Raw genomic sequence first — 22,625 nt, 5'->3', positions numbered from 1 at the left:
AGTGTGGGTAGGATGCCCCTGTTCTGCTCATCCAGGGTTGGGGCTGCACCCCTACGATGTGCAGGCCCCAGAGCCCAAAAGATGGAGAAGACATGTCTGGGCCCAGTTCTGGGTCTAGGCCCTGTATTTCCAGTTTTCTCAGAAAAACACAGAGGCAGTGGAACAGCATCCAGGTGAAAAAAGAATTTCGGGCACTTCAAGGGAAGAAAATGAGGGATCCCATTCCCTGGGGAATCAAGTTGCTCTCTGAGAGTTGGACCAAATACTGACACACAGACATGGAGCAGACAGAGGCAAAGTCATCCTAACAAGAGAGAATAGGTCCACAGCAGTAAGACTGATTTGGGTCTAAAGGGAAGGATGTCCATCTGAAGGGGCCAGGCCTGCAGTGGAGGTGGAGAAAAGAGCCAAGCCACAGAATGTGGCCACAGTTGGCTCACACTGCCTCGCAGAGGGAGGGGAGGCCTGGCTGCATCCTCCCAGTGATGCGGATGCCTGCCGGGGGTGGGGGAGGAGCGGGTGTCTCACAGTGGTGCTGCTGAGATTTTTAGTCTACACTCAGTGAGGGCTGTTCCTGGTTCTGAGTCCAGGCTCCTGAGAGCTGGCTCTCCAAGAAGTGTTCCCTGGGGAAGGGGTGGGACTACAGGTACAAACGAGAGAGTGATCAGATAGAGATCATTTTCCTGGTTATTGAACAAATCCCGATCTTCTGGGTTTGATAGTGTGGTCCTGTGAGCTTGCCCCCGAGTGACTGCTTCCTCCATCACCAAGAGGCAGAGATGAACCATCATCAGGAGCGCCCCTGAAGGCAGTGAAGTCATCAGTAAATGCCACCTCCCAGAATCCACTGACCTCCCCAGGGGTGTCCCCAGCACCATCACAGGCCTCACCCCTTTCTCTTCTCACTTCCTGAGCTGTGCTGTTCAATAGGGTAGCCACTAGCCTCAAGTACCCTAAGGGTCAAATACACATGGGATTTTGAAGACTTAGTATGAAAAAAGGATGTAAAATGTCTCATTAATAATTTTCTAGGGGCACCTGGCTGGCTCACTTGGTAGAGCATGTGACTCCAGATCTCAGAGTTGTGAGTTTGAGCCCCCATTGGGTATTGAGATTACTTAAAAATAAAATCTTTTTGAAGAGTAATAATAACTTTCTATACTGATTACATGTTGAAATAATAATATTTTGGATATATTGGAATAAAGGAACTGCCATTAAAATTAATCTCTCTGGTTTCTTTTTGCCTGGGTCCTGCCTCAAGCACCTCCAAAATGAAAATATAGAGACAAAGACAACAGAAGAGCAGATAACAGCCATAGAATCTTGGAAGCCAAAGTCCAATGGGTAAGAGGTCATGGACTTTACTGACCAGATAAAGTTGAATTNAAATTAAAAAAAAAAAAAGTTGAATTCAACATTGCTGTACTAGGTTGGGTAGTGTCCCCCTAAAATTCCTGTCCATCTGGAACCTCAAAATGTGGCCTTATTTGGAAGTAGGATTTTGTAGATGTAATTAGTTAAGTTAAAATGAGATTTTACTGGATTAATCAGGCCACATGAAGATACAGAGACACAGAAAGAAGCCCGTGCTGGCCACAGACAGTGTGGGGGTGGAGTCCTGGGGTTACCCAAACAACCCATTGGCTCCAGAGGATAGGGACAGAGGAAGGGAAGGTAGGGGAGAAAGCCACCTGGCTTAGCCGGCCCAGACTCATGTTTTCCTTGGCCGGAGCTGGGATTCCTCTCAAGGTTTCTGCCCCCAGATAGCAGCGCGGCTGAACTGGGTAGCGGCCGGATGCCGTATTTCACTCTGTTTGTCCAGGCTGAGGGGGGAGCCAAGGATCATCCACGGAATGTGTGAGGTATGACGATCGCTTTCCAAGCGTGCGATCCCACTGGGGGCTGTGGGATTGTCTTTAGAGGTAGGAGTTCAAAAGGCAGGGATTCAGAGAGGGTCTGACCCAGAACCCCTGAACAGTCAAGTCACACTTTTAGTTGAGTTGCAGGGAAGCAGGCTGGACTGTTCTGGTTATTAAGGTTTTCAAGGGATCCCAGAGGTGACCTTGAAACTAATTTCCAGAGCTTCTGTCAGAAGACACTCTCGCCATCCTCTCCACACTGTAGTACCCATTATTATTTTTCTTGTTATTGTTGAATGGCTTCCCTAGGAATCTCCCCAGACAGGTCAAGGGCTGAAGTCATCCAATTTTTGCCATGCAGGCCACCCGCACCTAACCAAACCTTTCCACGTTTGCTTTGAGGTACTCCTGGTTGCCCTTTCTACCTCTGAGATCCCATCCCTGGGGGATTGATCATGGCTCAAATACCGGCTCACCCAAGAGCAGTAAAACAGCAAGTCATTCTTTCTACAGATACTTACCGAGTGCCACCAGGCCATGTGCTCGACCTTTTGCAAGTACTGGGAGATTGGATTAGCTCTCCTATCCTGCTCTGGGCAGCTCTACAGGGGTTCTTTGGGCCTGCAGGTCGCGCTCAGGGAAGTGTGGATTCTGACTGGTGAATGACTGGCCGGGTGAAGGGCCCGGACTCGGCACCTTATCAAAGTGAGGCTGAGAGCTGGCAAACCCTGCCCATCATGTCCAGGCTCCGGCAGGGTCTGCCTCTCTCGGCAGGGAGCCTGCTTCTCTCCCTGGGCCCAGCTCCAGCTCTCAGGCCTCTCCTCCCTGCCTGCTTCTTATCTCTATTTCCAGTGTTTAGAAAATGTCATTCTGAGTGGCCAGGGCTGTGAGCTGCTATGAGAACAAGGAGAGATTTGCTATGGGGTGATGGGGGTCCCCCGGGGCCTGGTTTCAGCACCCAGAGCTTGTCAGAGCTAGAGGGGCCGCTTGAGACCAGCCACTCGTGCCAGACGCCGGCTCCGTGGCCCCACCAGCCCACCTCTACCTCACCTTGGGGAAGCTGAGATTTGTAGTTTTGATAGATGGGGGAGGGAATGAGATGGTTTCTCAAGACCCCAACTCCTCCTCCCCTCCCCGACACTAATTAAACAGGAAATTCAAGGACACCCACTCTGTTTTTCTTGGTCAGCTCAAGACCAGAAGACTGACCCCATCTGCTTAGGAAGAAGGCCTCCCAATGGCGATGTGCAGGCCAGTCCTGCTGGGCAGGGGGACTAGGAGGCCCAGAGGGGGCAGCCCTGGCTCTGGGGTTTGCCCTTTCACGCTGTCAGTGCAGGCTTTTCAAGGACTCAGTGCTCTGCGGTCACAGAGACCCCCAACCTGCTTTCCTTCCTAAGGACCCCAGTCACTAGCTCTTCTAGTCTCTTGGCCATTTTCCATGAGGACTGAAAAGAAGAAATGAACTTTAATCCCGGCACCGGGGATGTGGACAGACTGAGGGTGGGGGGCGGCCTGAGACTGGGGGCCCCAGGGCTGCAGATAGAGCTTCCCAGGGCAGCTTCTTCATAGACCAGCCCCTGCCCGTGAGCTTTGGTGTGTACCTCCAGGAGGCAGCACCAGGAGACAGATGTTTTCTCCAGATCTTTCCAGCCTTATGGTTTTTATAATTAGACCTGGAAAAACATCTTTTCCTTTCTTCATTTCTTTGAAAAAGCAAGATTGGCTTAAACACAAAGTGATCATTGGGGCCTTTTGAAAGCAGAAAAAATAATGAGGTGACCTTTTGAGAATAATGCTTCATTTCCTCGTTCTGCCTCCCCATCTCTCCCCCATGACTCCTGCCCCTGCCTCAGTGAGGAAAATGCCCCTGCTGTGGCTTTGATTCTAGAGGAGATGGAAGACTAGATAACAGCCCGGTGTTTCAAAGCCATTTTCCCCAAGGGCCCAACTGCTTGCAAAGCCTCTAAAAAACCTTGGCCAACCTCCTTGCCCAGCTGCTGGCCTTGAAATCGAGGCTGCTTGGCCTGTCCAGGAAGCCCGTAAATCCCCAAGTCGGCAAGAAAATGCACTCTGCAGCTTGCCTCTTTGCTCAGATGCCTGGCTGCAGGCCCTGGACTGTCCTCAGCCAGTCTAGAAGCTGGTGTAAATAAGCACATTTATCTGAGACAGACCTCATTTTCTGAGGAATTGTATCCCCTCAGGGGCATCAGCAATCAAAAAGCCCATTGTTCCCTTTGGGAGCCACAGCTCTTTCCCACCTGACAGTTGATATTTAATTGAGGGCTGCTGTCCTCCATAGGCTTTTTAGCATGTCATGTGGTGTTAGCAAAATTTCAGCTAAATATTAATGCTTTTGCTTCTAAGGCAGAGAGTGGTGGCTCTCTTAATATCTGTTTAACCTATTCTAAGCCCCCAAAAGGATAGTTGTATGTGTATCATCATTAAAAAATTCAAATGTCTTGCATTCCCTGAGGCCTGAACCAAGCACAGCTTGCAGATGATAGTTGCTGGGAGTTGAGGCAAGCTAGGAGGAGAGTATTAGCTCAGGACTGCTTCAAATCTGGGAGAAAAGAAGGGACCTTTCTCTGGAGGGTGGAAGAAATGGGGAAATTTTAGTCTTGAAGCCTCGAGGACATGGGATGTCAACTTCAGAGAGGCACAAGATGGCAACCAGACAGAATTTGGGACCCCACCAGGGCCATGCAGCAGATGTGGAGCAGATGAAGCCAGATAGCTCATGAAATAAATCTTCAGGGCTAGGCATGGTGGTAGGCTCCAGGAGAAAGCAGGGGAGTCCTAGAGACAGCCCAGGCTGCCCTCGCAGCTCAAGAGCATCAGGACAAAGGCTGTTGGCCAGACGAACTGCCAGGGGCCTGTATTCGATCCATCCTGGCTCCTCAATGGCTACCTGGCCTCAGGCCAGCCCCTTCATTTCTGTGCCTCAGTTTTCCCATCTGTGGTAGGGGATGCTGATACTAAAGGAAAGGATGGGGACATGAAGGCTGTGGGAAATGCTTAGGACAATGAAGAAGCCATTTGAGGAGGGCGACTGTAGTGAGGACCACCGGCCGCACCTTGCCAGCTGAGTTGGGCCCGGGAGCCAGCAGGATTTATAACCTGAGATGACTCTTGAACCACAATGCCCAACAAGCAGGCAGTCCTGGCCCTCTGGTGGGCACAGAGCCTAGTCTCTGCTGGCAGGGGCATGGCGGGGGGTTGGGGGGGGAAGCATTTTGCCTCCTGGGCCTGTCTCAGGAGCTCTTGGTGGGCTGACATTGCCCTGAGAGATCCTGGCCAGCCCTCTCCCCCTCTCCCCAGTCCTTCCTGCTTGGGTGTTTGGGATTAACATGCATCCCTTGAACCTTTTCATTTTTCTACCCAGATGGAAACTTGGCCAGCCACCAGGCCTGGATGTGTGCACGGTATGGCTGGGCTCAGGCCAAGCCCACGGTAATTATAATCACATGTGAGGCGCCCGCTGGCTTGCTGGGTGCGGGGGGCCGGGGGAGACCACAGCTGCCAGAGGGGAGGGCTGGGCGCTGGGCTCCGGGCAAGTGTGTGGACAGCGGGGCCTTGGGCTCCTGCCCTCATCTCTGACCCTCAGCTTCCTCAATTTAACGAGGGGATTGGCTTACAGGACCTGTGAGGGCCCGGCCTATGCTCTGGAAATCTCAGATAGCATGCGACGTGGGCCAGACATCACACACCCCCTTTGGTCTTCCCAGCCCTGGCCTGGCCTCACGTGTACGCAGGGTGGGACCTGCCCCTGTCCTGCTTCATCAATCTAGATGATTTCTCACAAGACACAGAGCCAGGGGGTCTTGCGGCTGCCGTTATCCCAGAGATAGCTGGAGGTGTAGGATACCAGGGTGGGACTGAGGGTGCTTAGGGAAGAGCCTGGAAGGAGAGGCACAAGACAGCCTTCACCAGCCTCCCTGTGGCACAGGGGCCAACGTGATCCCATGAGCATTCGCCCAGGGGCTGGCGATTTGATCTGTTTTCCGGTGTAACATTATTCTGAGCATGGATGCTGCAGCCCAAAGAGTTCTTTACCCAGTAGAGTTTTGTGGCTTTTTCCATTCACAGCGGAGTCTCAGAAGGCTGGAGGATAAGGAGGTGTTGAAGAGCTGTGAACGGTGGTTAGCCAGCTAAGTGGTGTGGCCACGGTCGGGGGGGGGGCACATTCTGCAGGTGCACGCAGAGGTGATGGAGAGGAGAGTTTCTCCAACTTTGCATCACCTGTGCGGGTTCCCTCCTTCTCCCTGCTTTCTGCCTGCACGCATGTCTCTCCCCACTTCTTCCTTGGTCTCTCCTGTCCTCCGCTGCTTTCCTCATTCCCCTTTGTTCTCTCTTCCTCCTTTCTAGTCAGAGGAGCTGGGTGATATGGTGGAAAGGGAGTGCCGTGGGGGTCGGGCAGCTTTGAACTCTGAGCCTCAGGCTTCTAGTCTACAAAACAGGGCAGGGCTAACCATAAGCTAACCACAGCATTGTTGGTAAGATTAAATAGTATGATGTGTAAAACTCAGGCGAGACATAGAAAAGTGTCCAGTAAAAGGCAGTATTATTAATTTATCCAAAACATCGACTGTAATTTGTCTTAAGAGATTATACTTAACATTTGTTCCCATTCTTTTCTCTTTTAAGGTTATTTATTTTTGAGAGAGTGTGAGTGTGAGCAAGGGAGGAGCAGAGAGAGAGAATCCCAAGCAGACTCTGCGCTGTCAGCACAGTGTCCGATGTGGGGTTTGAATTCACCAACTGTGAGATTATGACCTGAGCCGAAATCAAGAGTCGGATGCTTAACCAACTGAGCCACCCAGGTGCCCCACATTTGTTCCCATTCTTTTTTTCCTTAAATAGTTTATTGTCAAGTTAGTTTCCATATAACACCCAGTGCTCATCCCCACAAGTGCCCTCCTCCATGCCCATCACCCCCCTTCCCCCCCACACCCATCAGTCCTCAGTTGTTCTCAGCATTCAAGAGTCTCTCATGGTTTGCTCCCTCCCTCTCTCCAACTATTTTCCCCCTTCTCCTCCCCCATGGTCCTCCATTAGGTTCCTCCTAATCCACCTTTATGTACAAACACATGGTATCTGTCCTCTGCCTTATTTTGCAAATGACATATCAGATAAAGGGCTAGTATCCAAAATCTATAAGGAACGCACCAAATTCCACACCCGAAAAACAAATAATCCAGTGAAGAAATGGGCAGAAGACATGAACAGACACTTCTCCAAAGAGGACATCCAGATGGCCAACAGACACATGAAACGACGCTCAGCATCCCTCCTCATCAGGGAAATACAAATCAAAACCACACTGAGATACCACCTCATGCCGGTCAGAGTGGCTAAAATGAACAAATCAGGAGACTCTAGATGCTGGCGAGGATGTGGAGAAACGGGCACCCTCCTACACGGTTGGTGGGAATGTAAACTGGTGCAGCCCCTTTGGAAAACGGTGTGGAGGTTCCTCACAAAAAATTAACAGTAGAGTTCCCATTCTTAATAAAAATCAGGTAATTTAAACTTTTTTCTTCCTAGCTCTTATAAAATGACCATATTCAAAAGGATTGCTCTTTATTGCCTGGGCTTCTGGTTTTGCTGCTTGAACCTAAGTTGGGACCACATTGCAAGGGATGCGGGGAGCTAAAGATCCCGGGGGCCCTGCTGGAGGCAGAGGCCTTGCAGAAGAGGCAGGCAGGGTGCTATGGTCCCTCCAGGCCAGAGGACCAGTGCCTCTTGAGCTGCCGCTCCCACTTTCTCCACTGCCCTTGGCAGGAACAAGGGGTTCATAAGCCACTGTGTCCCGGAAAGAAGGGAAGGGGCGTGGGAACTGAGAAGTAGAAGAGTGATCTTACAACGAGTGGAGGCATGAATAAAGGCAGCTGAATAAAACACTGTCTCTCTGCCCAGGGCACACCATGGAGTGGGGAGAGGACAGGACTGGATATTGTGAGCAGGCACCTGGGGGGGGCGCTGGTAAGTCACTCCTCCCTCTGCCTTCTGCCTCTTCATTGCAAACTGAGGGGCTAAATGCAAAGGTCCTAAATGCAGAGTCCTAACCTGTCATGACTCTGATTTGCATGAGAAGACTGGTGTGCTTGGCATAAAAGATGGGGCTCTTCAGGCCTCCTCTCCATCCCTGGATCCTTTCAGAGGCTCAGATCTCTGCTCCCTCAGACACAGACAACCAAACACAACACTTCCCCAGGATCCTAAAATCCTCTCTTGAACTACTGCTTCACCTCACTCCCTTCTTTTACTCCTAAGGCCTCTCGAAAGGCTCAGGGTGTTAGTGTGGAGGCCTTCTTGCCTTGTACGCCTCAGGCCTTGGGGGGAAAAGAGCAGAGCGTCTGCTCAGTGGTAAGGGAAGGAGGCGTGGCCTTCCCAGAGAAATTGCCTTACACTGGGGTCTGCTCCCAGGTGGCTATGTTTTGAGCTTTGAGCCTATTTTCATTTCCTAGAGCTGTTGTAACAAATTACCACAGACCTGGTGGCCTAAAATAACAAATTTATTCTCTCACAGTTTTGGAGGCTAGAAGTCTGAAATTAAGGTGGTGTCAGGGCCACGTTCCCTCCAGAAGCTCAAGGGGAGAATCCTTCCTCGGGTCTCCTAGCGGCTGGTGGCTCTAGGTGATCCTTGGCTTGTGGTTGCATAATTCCAATGACTGCCTCCATCTTCACATGACTCTCCTCTCTGTCTTCTCTATGTCTCTCATAAGAACACTTGTTATTGGATTTAGAGCCCCCCTGAATAATCCGGGATGATTTCATCTCAAGATCCTCAATCACCTCTCTGCAGAGTCCCCTTTTTCCACATAAGGTCCCTTTCACAGATTCCAAGGATTGGGACATGGACATATCGGGGAGGGGAGGTCTACCATTCAACCCACAAGACTGCTCCCCCACTCAGGTCCCCACAAGAGCCTGAAAGAACGAGAAAGACATTCCTTATTCTATGGGTCGAGCTTGAGGTCACTGCTGAAGACTGTTCATGGAGATGTTATGACTCATTCCTCTTGTGCACCTTAACAATGTCACTTTACTGCTCTTCCCATCGAGAGGCGAGGTTGTCTCTCCTCCCTTGAATCCAAGTTGGCGATGTGACTTATTTTGGCCAATGGGACTTTAGCAAACATAGGCAGAGGATTGAAACACACTTGGGTGTGAGGACTGCCCTCTCTTTGGCCATGGTTGGAAGGTGGAGACCATGATGTGGATGGGCCTGAGCTAGCTGCTGAAGAGGCCACACTGAGAATTGAAGTATCTCAGCCCTAAGCTTGCCAACTGCTGGATATGTGGTGAGAACATGCTAGACTCTCCAGCCCTAATCAAACCACCCGGGGAGTACAGCTGCCCGCTTGAGTCCAGGCAAGACCAGTGGAATAACCACCAACTGAGCCCAGCCAAACTGCCGGCCTAAGAATATTGAGCCAAGAATATGGCGGCTGTTTTGAGCCATGAGATTTCGGGGTGGTTTTCTGCTCTACCTGCTACAGTCCCCACGTAGACGAGCCTCCAGCACCCCCAAGTCTAGAGTCAGGCCCTGGAGGCAGACTCTGGTGGCTCTCAGGGGTGTGTGGCTGAAGCTGTGATCCCACGTGAGCCACCCTCCCCCCTTTCTTTTTAGGAATGGAGCTTTTTAGTAACGGCAGAAATCCAACTAACTGGAGACTCTATTTTGCAGCTAAGTATGATGACATTTTTACTGATGGAATGGAATGAAAGGGATGTGTGCAACTTCTGTGTTACTTCTTTAAAAGGAATTTGCTTGCCCTACATTTCCTCCATCCCCCCTTCCTGCAAGCTGGAATGCAGAGCCGGGCCAGGAGGGTGGACAACTGTGGCGGGGAGGCAGCACCATGTAAGATGGTGGCTCACACAGCTGGGTGTGGGGAGCAGTTCCACAAAAGGGGGGCTATCATTCCAAGAGAGGGCAAGCGCTGGGCAGACAGGACTGTGTTCATCACACGAGGCTCCCAGCTCTTCTAATCCCTTTCTCTTGTCCCCCAGCCTCCTCAGCACTTTCCCATCAGCTCCGACAGCAGGAACAAAGAGGGGGAAATGGGAGAGCAGAGGAAGCAGCATATGCAAAGGCCCAGAAAGGAAAGAGGCCATGCTGCATTTGGTACACCAAAAGGAGCTTGGAATGGCTGGGGGTGGGGGCAGGAAGATGTGAGGTCCGAGACCTTGTCCTGAAAGGGGTTGGTCAGTGGGGAGTCCCCACTTGGCTGTACCTTATAAAAATAGCTCTGGCTGCTGTGTGGAGCATTGAAAGGGGACCGGGTAGAGGCAGCGAAGCCAGTTAGAGGCTGTAGAAGCCATCCAAGCAACAGACGATGGTGGCCCGAGGAGAAGGGTGGTGTAGAGGAATGAGACAAGTGCATTCAGAAACATTTAGGAGGGAAAATGGACCAGATTTGTAGAGAAGTCTGTTGTTGGGTATCTGGGAGAAGGAGGAGTCCAGGCTGACTCTCAGGGATGCAGATGCCACTCACTAGGACAAGGGACACAGGCACAGAAGTGGTGCGGGGAAGGTGAAGCCAGCTGGCTTCCGTCTTGGACATGCTGTGTTGGAGGTGCCAGTTCAGATTATCTGTGCCTTTTGCATAGATCATTTCTGGAGTCTCTTAGTTGGTTGCTCTCCATTTCCCCTCCTCTGCCTTTTAAGTTTATTTATTTATTTTGAGAGAGAGAGAGGAGAGAGAGAGAGAAAGCACCTGTGCACATGTGTGCGAGGGGGAGGGGCAGAGGGAGAGAATCCCACGCAAGCTCTAGGCTATCCCTACTTGGGGCTCAGTCTGAGAAATCGTGAGATCATGACCTGAGCTGAAACCAAGAGTAGGACGCTTAACCAACTGACCCACCCCAGGTGCCCCCGCTTTTAAAATTAAATAAAATCCAATCAGATTAATATCCCAGGTGGTCGCAGTGGTTCTCTGCTTTCTCTTTATCCTGGCACCTGAGGCCCTCTGGAGCCTGATGCCCACCCCACTTCCTCCCGAAGAGGCCATACCTCCTCTGCCTAGGGCCTCTGTTTGCACATAGAAACACTAAATTTCTCCATTTATAGTGTGTTGCCTTCATACCTTGGGTGAGTCTGGAGGGCTCCCTTCTCATGGATACATACAAAAAATTTCACTCATCCAAGGGCACCTGGGTGGCTTAGTCGGTTAAGCGTCCGACTTTCGCTTAGGTCATGATCTCGCGGTTCGTGGGTTCGAGCCCCGCGTCGGGCTCTGTGCGGACTGCCAGCTCAGAGCCTGGAGCCTGTTTCAGAGTCTGTGACTCCCTCTCTCTCTGACCCTCCCCTGCTCACGCTCTCTCTCTCTCTCCTAGAAATAAATAAAAATATTTTTAAAAAAATTTCACTCATCCTTCAAAGTCAAGTTCATATACTGCTTCCTCCATTAGCTGGTCCTTGATCCCTTCTACCAAAAGATAATCCCATACCTTCTGAATTTCCAGTGTTTTCTCCCCCATATTCTATATGCATTCCGTATGTAAGAGAAGATGTGATTGACGGGCTTGGTACCAAAGGATATAGGGACGGGCCTGGTACCAAAGAATATGTTGCTTCTATGGCATCTGTTTTCCTGCTTCTGCTCTACCACCTCCGTTTCCCTCTGGGAGACACTCCCTCCCCTGCTCTCAGCCCTTGAGCTCTGGACAAGGCTGATCCCCACCCCAGTCATGAGTCAATGCTAAGTGAGGACTCATCCATCCAGCAGGAGCCCAAGCAGGACTTTTGGGGAGAAAGGGCAGAGAGAGCCTTAGAAGGAGGAGACAGGGCTGGGGAGGAAAAGCTCGCTATCCATGGGGTGTTGAACTGGAAGATGAGATTCTGGGTCCATCAGTGGCCATTTGCCTCTACTACGGGAGCACTCCCTCAAGAATGGAGCCAACCAGAGGAAGACTGTTCCCAGAGGGAAATTCTTGATGCTGTTTGCACACCTGGATCAAGTCACCCTTGTACTTTTTTTTGCTACTTTAGCCAACAAATCCCCTTTTATGCTTAAGGCAGTTTAAATTAGGTTTCTATTACCGGCAGACAAAAATGGTTTAACTAATACAAGATGCTCAAACAATGTACTGAGTGAGTGAATGAATGCATGAACGAGCATGACTACAAGTCTTTCCCCTCCTACTGAAGGAATCCTCCTTGGGGAGTCCAATCTTACTGTGTTATTTGGGTGGATTTCTTCAAGGAGCGATCCATTGAAACACCGAGTCTATTCATGATCTATAGGCGCCTCCATGTATAAGGCAGAGAAAGCCTGAGAAGGAGGAGAAGCCAGACATGTTTCTACCCTCGAGGAGGCAGACATGCATGCTTTCTGTAATGTATTTATTTGTTTGCACTCCCTCCTGCCACCTGCTCCAGAAGGGCAGCCACACTGTCGTGTGCACAGCTGTACTGAACGTCCTTTCCTGGGCTCCTCGGCCACTCGTGTGTCTTCTTCGGAGAAATGTCTCTTTTGCTCTTTTGCTCATTTTTATATTGCATTATCTCTTTATTGTATTATGAGAGTTGTTTATATATATATTCTGGATCCAGGTCCCTTGTCAGATTGATGATTTGCAAATATTTTATCCCATTCTGTGGGTTACCTTTTCACTTTCTTGATGGTATCATTTGCAGCACAAATTTTTAAAATTTTAGCATATTTTTAAAAAACTGCCTTCTTGAGGTATAATTTGTGTCCCATAAATCTCACCCATTTTAAATGCTGCATTCAGTGATTTTCTAGTAAATTTACAGAGTGACACATCACCATAGCCATTGTCATGATCTAGTTTTCGAACATTGCCATCACTACCCCCCACCCCCCAAAAAAACCTCATGTGGCCATTTGTGGTCCCCTCCTGTTAACACCGTCAGCCCCAGCCAGCCCCTCTGGATGTGCCTGTTTGGGACATGTCATATAAATCGAATCATAACAATATGGAGTCTTTCACTTTGGGCTTCTCTCACTTAGATGTTTTTGAGATTTATCCGTGTTACAGCATGTATCAGTAGTTTGTTTCTTTTTAATTGCTGATTAGTATGCCACTGCTTATCCATTCACTAGCTGAGTTATTTCTGGGTTGGCGCTATTGTGAAGAATGCTGCTGTGATTCAGTGTAATTGTCTTTAGTAGCTCGGGCTGCTGTAACAGAACACCGTGGTCTGGGCGGCTTAAACAATAGTTATTTCTCACAGTTCCGGAGGCTGGGAAGTCTAAGATCAAGGTGCTGCCTGGTAGATGGCTGCCTGTTCTCTCCCTCCTCATGTGGCAGAGAGAGTGATTTGGCCTCTCCTAAAAACTTTTTTATTGTTTATTTTTGAAGGAAAGAGAGACAGAACATGCGCAGGGGAGGGGCAGAGAGAGACGGAGACCCAGAATCTGAAACGGGCTCCAAGCTCTGAGCTGTCAGCACAGAGCCTGTCGTGGGGCTCAAACTCACGAACCTTGAGATCATGACCTGAGCCGAAGTTGGTCACTTAACTGATGGAGCCACCCAGACATCCGGGCCTCTCTCTTCTTATGAAGACTCTAATCCCATAATAGGGGCCCCACCCTCAAGACCTCATCTAATTACCTCCCAAAGGCACCACTTCCAAACACCACCACATCTGTACAGAGGGCTACAGCATATGGATTTGGGGGGACACAAGCATTCAGCCCATAAGAGTAATTATTGATATGACTGGATTTACATTTACCATTTTGATATTTGTTTTTGACTTATCTCATGTCTGGTTCGTTCCTCTGTTTCTCCTTTGCTGACTTCTTTTGTGTTAAATAGATATTCTTCTGGCATACCATTTTAATTTCTTTGTTGGTTTTTAAACTGTGTTACTTTCTTCTTGTTTGTTCTAGGGACAATATGCATTCTTACCACAAGGTTAGAGGATATTTGGCATTTTATGTGATGATTTGTGAGTTTGAATAAGTTAATAATTTATTGTTTAATAAATAATATAATTTAAATATCTCATATTTACATTCAACTTATATTAATGTAAATTATCAGTTATTAAATTAACTTAATAAGTAGTTTGTAAATAATTATTTCTTTAATATTAAGGCATTTGATATGTGGTCTCTGTCTGCACCCCTGGCCGGGATCTTCACATCTTGGGGGCAGACCTACCTTTCTCATATTTGCATGCATGTATTTTTTCACATAGCTATTGTCGTACTATGAATTATATATTATGAATATTACAATATTTATCCTGCTTTTAATTTTGTCTATTTTTACCTGCTATTTTCTTTTCTTTTTTGTGACGACAAAATTTTTTTTAATGTTTTATTTATTTTTGAGAGAGAGAGAGAGACAGAGTATGAGCAGGTGAGGGGCAGAGTGAGAGGGAGACCCAGAATCTGAAGAAGGCTCCAGGCTCCAAGCTGTCAGCACAGAGCCTGACACGGGGCTTGAGCTTGTGAACTGCGAGATCATGACCTGAGCTGAAGTCAGACGCTTAACCAACTGAGCCACCCAGGCGCCCCTACTTTCTGTAATTTTTAAAACATGTTTATTTATTTTTGAGAGAGAGGCAGAGTGTGAGTGGGGGAGGGGCAGAGAGAGAGGGAGACACAGAATCTGAAGCAGGTCCAAGCTCTGTGCTGACAGCCCAGAGCCCCAGGCAGGTCTCCAACTCATGAACCATGAGATCATTACCTGAGGTGAAGTTGGACGCTTAACTGACTGAGCCACCCAGGTGCCCGTTATTTTATTTTTTAACATAGGCTTCATGCCCAGCATAGAGCCCACTGAGGGGCTTGAACTCATGACCCTGAGATCAAGACCTGAGCTGAGATCAAGAGTCCGACACTTGACTGATCCACCCAGGAGCCGCTCTTTTTTTTTAAACTTTCCGTTGTATGAGCTCTTTATTAATATGCCCCCCTCAAAACTTTTTAGGAAGGAGGCAGTGTATAAATACATAAAAACAGATAGTAATCTTTTATCTCCCTTATTTGCTGCCAGTATTTCTCCCCACTTGCCCCTTTTCATTTTTTTTTAATGCAGAAAATTTACATTTTTCTCTAGTCAAACCTGCTAATCTCTCCTTTGTGATTTTATCAGTGATTTCCAAGTTTAATAAAAGACATTCTCCCTCCGGAGATTTGATAAATGTTTAAATCTCTCCTCCTCTAGTTTTCCTAGGTTATTAAAAAGTATGGAACTCTTTAATCTCTGTAAAATTTCTCTGTAAAGACTCCCTCCGGTCTGAGGAGAGAGATGATTTCGAAGCATAAGTTTCTCAAACTCAGCACTTTCCTTCCCTGGTTTCCCTGCCTGCATTCGTACCTGGGGCTAGCCTGACCACGTCCTGCAGGCTGTTTGTCTGTCTGTCTGGACAGAGGGGACAACAGAATCCAAACTTGCCTCTTGAGCTACACCCACATGCAGAGGACAGCAGGGGGTGGGGGGTGGGGGGAGCAGTGGGAGAACATGCCTCCGAACCCGAGTTTGGCCCCTGGTGGACTCTCAACCTCTCCTTCTCCCTCTGCAAAATGGGGCCAAGGGAGCCTGACAGGGCTGCCATGAGAATGACAGGAGATGAAATATAGAAAGTTCTAGAACTCTCCTTGGCCTATTGTGGGTCTCTCAGGGCCCTGCCTTTGCATTGACTTGACTCCTGGGTCCCACCGCGTGACCAAAGGTGTCTCTGAGCCTCTCTCACCACAAAGTGTGGGCAGGCCGAGTGGAGCGTTAAGAGTATTTACTTTTTTAGGTGAGAAAATTGAGGGTTAGAAAGTTTAAATGGAGTGCTTGCTTTGGCAGCGCACAAACTAAAACTGGAACATACAGGGAAGGTTAGCATGGCCCCTGCGTGAGGATGACACACAAATTCATGGTGTTCCATACAGGTATTTTTAAAGACAGTTTGCAGGTCAGAGTGGCAGATGCTCCTGACGCTCTGACACACTGCACCCTCCCGCTCCGCCTGGCCTCGCCGCACCTCGGCTCCTTGGCGTCCTCATATGTGAAATGGAGCTAATTGTCCTCATCGGTCTCACTGCTGAGGGGTTGTTTGATGATCAAATGAAAGGCTCTGAAAAAGGCCACGGAAAAATCCAGAGGCAAGGTAGCGTCCCCGTGGGCGGCTCAGTCCATTCCTCCTCCACCCGGACACAGACGGGGCCTTGTGCTGGGTCTGTGAGGTTCCCTGCCTGCCTGCCCCTGCCCCCCCACCCCCCTCAGGAGAACCGCACAGAGACTCTGTGAAGGCCCCTTGTGCCTGCTGCTCGCTGGGCAGGAGGCCCAGGGCTGGGCGGAAGCGCCAGGAAGCAGAGCCTGGAGGTGAGCCGCACTCAGGCCCCACTGTGTTCAGCTTAGAACAGCTTCTGACGTCTCCAAGAGCCACGGTGAGGAGGAACCTGGGGCCACCCAGGTCTCCCCATTTCACAGATGTGGAAGCTCGGGCTCAGAGGAGCAGCAGGTTAGTGGTCACGTCAGAGCTTAGACCAGGGGATCCTGGCTCCCAAGCCCAGTGCACTTTCCCCTTGGCCTCTACTGCTGCAGTGGCCTCCCTGGGAAGGGCTCCTTTGGCCCTTTTGGAAAAGTCTTTGCTAATTTGAGGACATCTGAGCAAAACTGCATGATGTTGGAGGAGCAGAGCACTTAGACAGGCATGGCAAAGCACTAAGAACGAGATGCCTCCACAGTCGGGAGGGAGTTTCCTGGGAGTAGAAGTTTCCAGAAAAGGAAAGAAGCATTTTGAGCAGGAGCTTGGATTTATTGGAACAGTTTGGAAGAATGTGGGGGCAGTGGCGGGAGGTAGGCAAAGGTAGTGCGGAAATTTGACACCAGCACCCCACCCTGGCATTTTGGCATTTAAAAATAAAGTTGCTTTCTCTTTTAGCATTTTTTTTTAAACAGAAGCCATACTGCTCCCACTGAGGTTTGAGAGGCTAGCATTAGCCTGAACGCTGCTGCACATTGGAATCCCCTCAGTGCTTTTAAAATCCCAGTGCCCAGATCAAACCCCAAAACAACCATATGGGAGTCTCTCGGGGGAGGACCCAGACCTCAGGAGTTCTTAAAGCCCCCCAGGTAATTTGAATGAGCTACCAATGTTGCTCAGAGGACCACTGGCCCCTGCATTACTTTGCCATCTGGTTTCCGAATCTAAATACATAAACACAAGGGACAAATGTGTAACTCTGTTTGCCATGCACACTTGTCCAGGCCTTCTTCTCAGGAAGACCACCAAGAGAAATGTCATTCCTCTTCCCCACTCCCACACCCTCCCCCCAGTTCAATTGTACTGGGTAGGGTAGGGCCCACCTCCTCTAAGAGATGGTCCCAAATCAGGATTATTTATTTCCTCTATTGAGTTACACTGTGCTTCTGATTTGACTGGGGACTCTTGGCCAGCCTGCAGATCTTCCCTGTGGCTTTACCTGACATGGGCTGTTATGTCTGTTTTCAGCCACGTGCATGTTCTCTGCCCAACGAGATGGCAAACCTTCTGAGGGCAAGACCCCCATCCTTCCCAGAAGCCCTGGGCTTCCCAGGAGCCTTCTATTAAGACTTGTCCACAAGCTGAATGAATTCACTGGATCCATTCGGGTTATACTCAACACATTTTTAAAAAACTTTTTTAGAGAGTGAGAGGGTACAAGTGGGGAAGGGGGGCAGAGGGAAAGAGAGAGAGAGAAAGAGAGAGAGGAAGAGGGAATCCAAAGCGGGCTCCATGCTCAGTGTGGGAGCCCAACTCAGGGCTCTATCCCATGACCCTAGGATCATGGCCTGCGGCAAAATCAAGAGTCAGACGCTTAACCAACTGAGCCATGCAGGCACCCCTATACTCAACACATTTAATTCTGGGAAATTGGGACTGTGTTATTATTACTTTTAGTCTCCATTTTATGATGAAATGAATCTCAGCTCAAAAGCTTGTGTAAGGTCACAGATTGAGGAAGTGGCCACACACCAGGCCCAGTATGCTTCCTTCCCCACCACACAGGTTTCTGCTACCATTAGAGGCGCCCCCAGAGCAGGCAGGACCTTGTTGGGGACCATGCCGGAGGCCTCTTTCCCCTGGAGTCCTCTCTCTGACTGGGAAGTCAGGAAGGCTGTCTGTGAAGGACTGTTTGGTCTCCAGGTCCTCAGTTCTGAGGAGGGGGTGGAACAGGGTGGAAGTTTCTGCTAAGATCTCAGGATGATGGGTAGCAGTTCTCATAGTCACTGGAGCAAAAGACAAATTTTATAAGGAAACATCTTTTTTTTTTTTTAAATTTTTTTTTTTAATGTTTTATTTATTTCTAGGAGAGAGAGAGAGACAGCGTGAACAGGGGAGGGTCAGAGAGAGAGGGATTCACAGACTGAAACAGGCTCCAGGCTCTGAGCTGGCAGTCAGCACAGAGCCCGACGCGGGGCTCGAACCCACGAACCACGAGATCATGACCTAAGTGAAAGTCGGACGCTTAACCGACTAAGCCACCCAGGCGCCCCTTTATAAGGAAACATCTTAAAACTTGTTTTACAAATCTTACAGCCTTTTGTGTGTGTGTGTGTGTGGCTGGGGGGTCAGTTTATTGGAAGTTAATGGGAAGATGCTGGGGAAAGGATTTATTTATTTATGTTTTAATGTTTATTTTTGAGACAGGGGAAGAGGCAGAGAGAGAGAAGGGGCCCGAGGATCTGAAGTGGGCTCCCTGCTATCTGCACCGAGGGGCTCAAACCCATAAACCGTGAGGTCATGACCTGAGCCAAAGTCAGATGCTTAACCGACTGAGCCACCCAGGTGTCCTAGGATTTATTTATTGAATGCCCTCTGTGAGGTGCCTGTCTCTCGCATCAGGAAGCCTTAGAGGGGGCTTCATCAGAGCTTCTCGGGGAGATGCGTATGGGATCCCTGCACTGTGGGGTGGCCGACTGGCCCATGACTCCCACCCGAGAAACCCCAAGGGCTAGAGATGGTTGGTCAGCCGCTCAGTAAACAAACCAAAGGAGAGGCTGCTGTGCTGAGATCAGCCAGAAGTTCCTGAGTCTTCTGGGAGAACAGAGGCACGAATATATCCCAGGGAACAGAGCAGAGAGGGTCTGTTGGGAGTTGAACTGTGTTCCAGGACCCAGAAGTGATAGCCGGTGTGGCCGAACCAGGGGCAGGGCCACAGGGAAATAAATGCAGCCCCAGGTGGGTACAGGGGTCAGGGAGAGGACTCCCGAGGCTGGCCCTGCCTCTGGGCCTCTGTCCTGTCCCCGGACTGTGGAGCCTGGCATTCAGGGTGGTTCTGTGCCCCATGGAAGCCTCGCCCGATCCTGTCAGTCCTCCTGGTGACTGTGCGCACAGCAGTCCCCTCTCTTGCACTGCATCGTAACTGGTTAACTGACCATCTCTCCTCCAAGAGGGCGGGCGTGTTTTGTCCGCACGGCTCAGTTCAGCGGGGTGCAGTTTTCAGGGTTCAGGTAGCATAAAGCTTGGCGAACTTTTTCTTAAAAGGCCAGATGAAAATGCTGTCGGCTTTGCAGAGCCATACGGTGTCTACTGCAACACTCCAACTCTGCTGTCGTGGTGTGAAAGCGGCCAAGACCAGACATAAAGGAAGGAGTGTCCTTGTGTCCTACAATAACGCTTTATGTACAGAAATAGGCTGCGGGCCGGAGGGCTGTGGTCTGCTAGCCCTGGACCCAGAGAGGGGGAGGGTGGTTCTCATGGACGAAATCACACGTGAGCAAAAGCGAAACTTGCGTTAGGCTCACACTGTTCCCTAATACCCCAGTCGCATGGGAACACATTTGTATTTTCAGAATGAGCGTTAAGGCAGAATGGACTGAACGACAGGGCTGTTATGGGTGAGCGGACTGTTGTGTGTAAAACTTTCACTAAGCCATTGACGGGCCCGTGAGCAATAGATGGTAGCGATCAGTATTAGCTGTGATAGACTGTTGTGGTTGGGATCACAATGCATTCTGGGTGTCATGTGCTTAGTTAGAACAGTGCTCGAAACTTCATTGATTTTACTGTTTTCATTAAATCTAAGACCTGCTTTTAAAAATTATGGTAAAATACACCTCAAATAAGATTTTCCATTTTAGTCATTTTTTAAAGATAGAACTGGGATTGATTTAATTTTTTTAATGTTTATTTATTTATTTTTTTTAGAGAGAGAGATACTATGGGAAGGGCAGAGAGAGGGGGAGATGGAGAATCCCAAGCAGGCTCCACAGCTGCCAGTGCAGAGCCCGATGCAGGGCTCGTACCCACGAACCATGAGATCATGACCTGAGCTGAAACCAAAAGTTGGACACTTAACTGGCTGAGTCATCCAGGAGCACCTTAGTCATTTTTTAATGTACAGTCCGGTGGCATATAGCACACAGTGTGTGCAGCCATCAACATTATCCAGTTCTGGAACATTTTCATCACGCTGAAAGGAAACCTTGCACGTACTGAGCAGTCAGTCCCCAGTCCTCTCTCCTCCAGGACCTGGAAGGCAGATACTTCTATCTATTTATTTTTTCCTTCACGTCTTCACGTCCAAGACCAAGCTGTGCTTACAGTCATGTGTCATGATCACTGCTTCCCAGGTGGCAGTCCCACACTGGCGTCACTGAGTGCATGAGCAGAAACTTGACCATAGCTCTTTAGTAAAGTTTTGTGCATTCTTGGGTATTTTATTTGAGTTTAACTGCCATCCAAACCGCCTTCAAGGATGCTATGATTCAGCAGAGAAATGAAAAGTTGTTTGAGTATGAAGAAAGATACAGCATAGAGTGGCAGGGCATAAATTAGATTTTAATGAAGCAAATATTCATCATCAGAGGAATAACCACAGTCTTCCAAAGCAACAACCAAGTGTGTTATGGGAGAGGAAAGGAAGATACCAGTGGATAAAGCTGTGCTATATTTTGTTACTGAGATATGTCTAAAAGATGGTCTGTCACAAAGGAAGCAAGGCAAGTGGAGCCTGGAGAAATTGTGAAATCCCTTGGAATAGATAATAAAAAATTTCCAAGTAACGAGAGGTCGGTGTGACTGGTTCATGTGTCACATGGGACTATTATTAAGACATCATGTCTCAGTTTAATGGCAGTATTATTTTTCTTCATGGTACATAAAAAACAGTGTATCGTACAAGTGATCGCATCTTAAAATAATGATGCGGCCTTACCATCATCACTGTGCGTTGTTATTTCCATTTACTCATTTCCCCCACGAGACTGTCAATATTTTGAAGAAAAGGAGTTTATGTTACTCACTGCCGAGTTCTCAGCGCCTCATCTAGTGTCTAGCATGTTCCCCCAGCTTTCAGGTTGCGGTGAAAATTCAATGAAAACCCAACTTTAAAAAATCCCGACTTGTCCTGTGCTTGGCACAAAGAATGTGCCGCTTACTTGGTGGTTGTTTTGGTACCAGTGGGATTGTGTTTGGTTAAACTGGTAGAACACACAAAACAACAATGGCTGAAACAAGATGAAAATTGATTACTGTCACAGATAAACAAAGTGGGGATGGTGGCACAGCAACGGGACCACAGATCTGCAAGTTACTTTAGTCATGATGGCTGTACCGCCCTTGAACGCGGTATCCACCTTTAAGGTCTAAAATGGCTGCTCGAGCTCCAGACATCGTGTTCACATCCCAGCTGGTAGGAAGTAGGAAAGGAGGCCATAAAAATGAATACAAATTCTTCCCCGAAGTCATAAATGCAACTCTGCTTATAGTCCATCAGCTAGAAATTAACTACATCTAACCACACGGAGATTGGGAAACACAGGCTTTTGGTCTAGGCAACTATGTACGCCACTAAAATTCAGGGGTCCCATGACTGACGAAGAACGGAGGAATGCATGCTGAGGGACGAGTAGCAGGCTACGCCACAACTCTTAGACTCCCTGGTGCTGATTATACGTGCAACACGGTAAGTAGGATTGTTCTGTCGAGGTGATGGAAGGCTCTCAATTGGAAGTAGGGTGCAAGCCAGGCTGCGAAAGATAAGTACGGTTTAAATGAGTAAAAAGGATGGGTGAGGGCATTTCTAGCAGGAGAATGACCAAACAAGGGCCCGAAGACAGGAAGGCACAAGGTGTGCCTGTGGGTTAGTAGAGTAGCCTTGGCCAAGCAGCGACCGTGTATGGGGAAGGCTGGCTCGCTGGTCCCCAGCCCCACGAGCAGGGGCCAGTGCTGTGCTGACTGTAATCAGTGTGGAGTCATCTCCCCCCACCCAGAGCCTTGGTTTCTTCCTCTGTAAAACATTCACAGGGACCATCCTATTGTGAGGATTCAAGGAAATGCGGTAGGAGGAAGCCCTCTGTGCACCATAAGCTCCTATACACTTTAGATGTTCAAAAAGACCAGCCACTGTCATTAGGACATAGGTTCGGCCTTGAAACGGGAGAAGGGATTTGCACTGCGCACCCCCTCCTCAGGTAGCTCCTCTACTCGCAGGCTCCTGGTGCAGGTGGGAGATGTGAGTGGTGAGTGGAGGGCATGTGGGCAGACAAGCAGACAGGAGCCTTCGGTGGAGTACAGACAAGGCACATAGATGCTCTTGGAAGGGGAGACAGCGACCGGAAGAATGCAGGAGAGTCGCCCTAGACTGTCCGCTGTTCTCCCCCATCAAGGAGCACCGTGGATCGGTGTCCTATGCTAGCCAGGGGTCAAGTCTGGGTCCCCCAAGCCCATGCAGGCTCCTGAGTTGGAGGCCAGGTGTCTGGCAGGCCAGCCAAGGGGGCAGAGAGCCTCCTTCACATCCCCGCAGACCCCTGTGGAAGAAGCCAGAGGCTACAAACGCTGAAGGCGAGGGCGGAGAG

The 22,625-nt window shown here is 49.3% G+C and overlaps 1 non-coding gene across 1 annotated transcript; it reads left to right on the top strand.

Moving 5' to 3' along the window:
• The first annotated feature begins 15,628 nt into the window (after nucleotides 1-15,628).
• Nucleotides 15,629-15,734, top strand: LOC144219376 (U6 spliceosomal RNA). The gene has a single exon (XR_013331389.1). It is a non-coding gene; the product is annotated as a U6 spliceosomal RNA (small nuclear RNA).
• Nucleotides 15,735-22,625: the final 6,891 nt, after the last annotated feature.

The sequence above is a fragment of the Crocuta crocuta genome, unplaced genomic scaffold, assembly GCF_008692635.1.
Source record: "Crocuta crocuta isolate KB4526 unplaced genomic scaffold, BGI_CrCroc_1.0 scaffold118, whole genome shotgun sequence".
NCBI lineage: Eukaryota > Metazoa > Chordata > Mammalia > Carnivora > Hyaenidae > Crocuta > Crocuta crocuta.
Note: the sequence above shows the minus strand (reverse complement) of the source record. Positions and strands in the feature narration are given on the sequence as shown.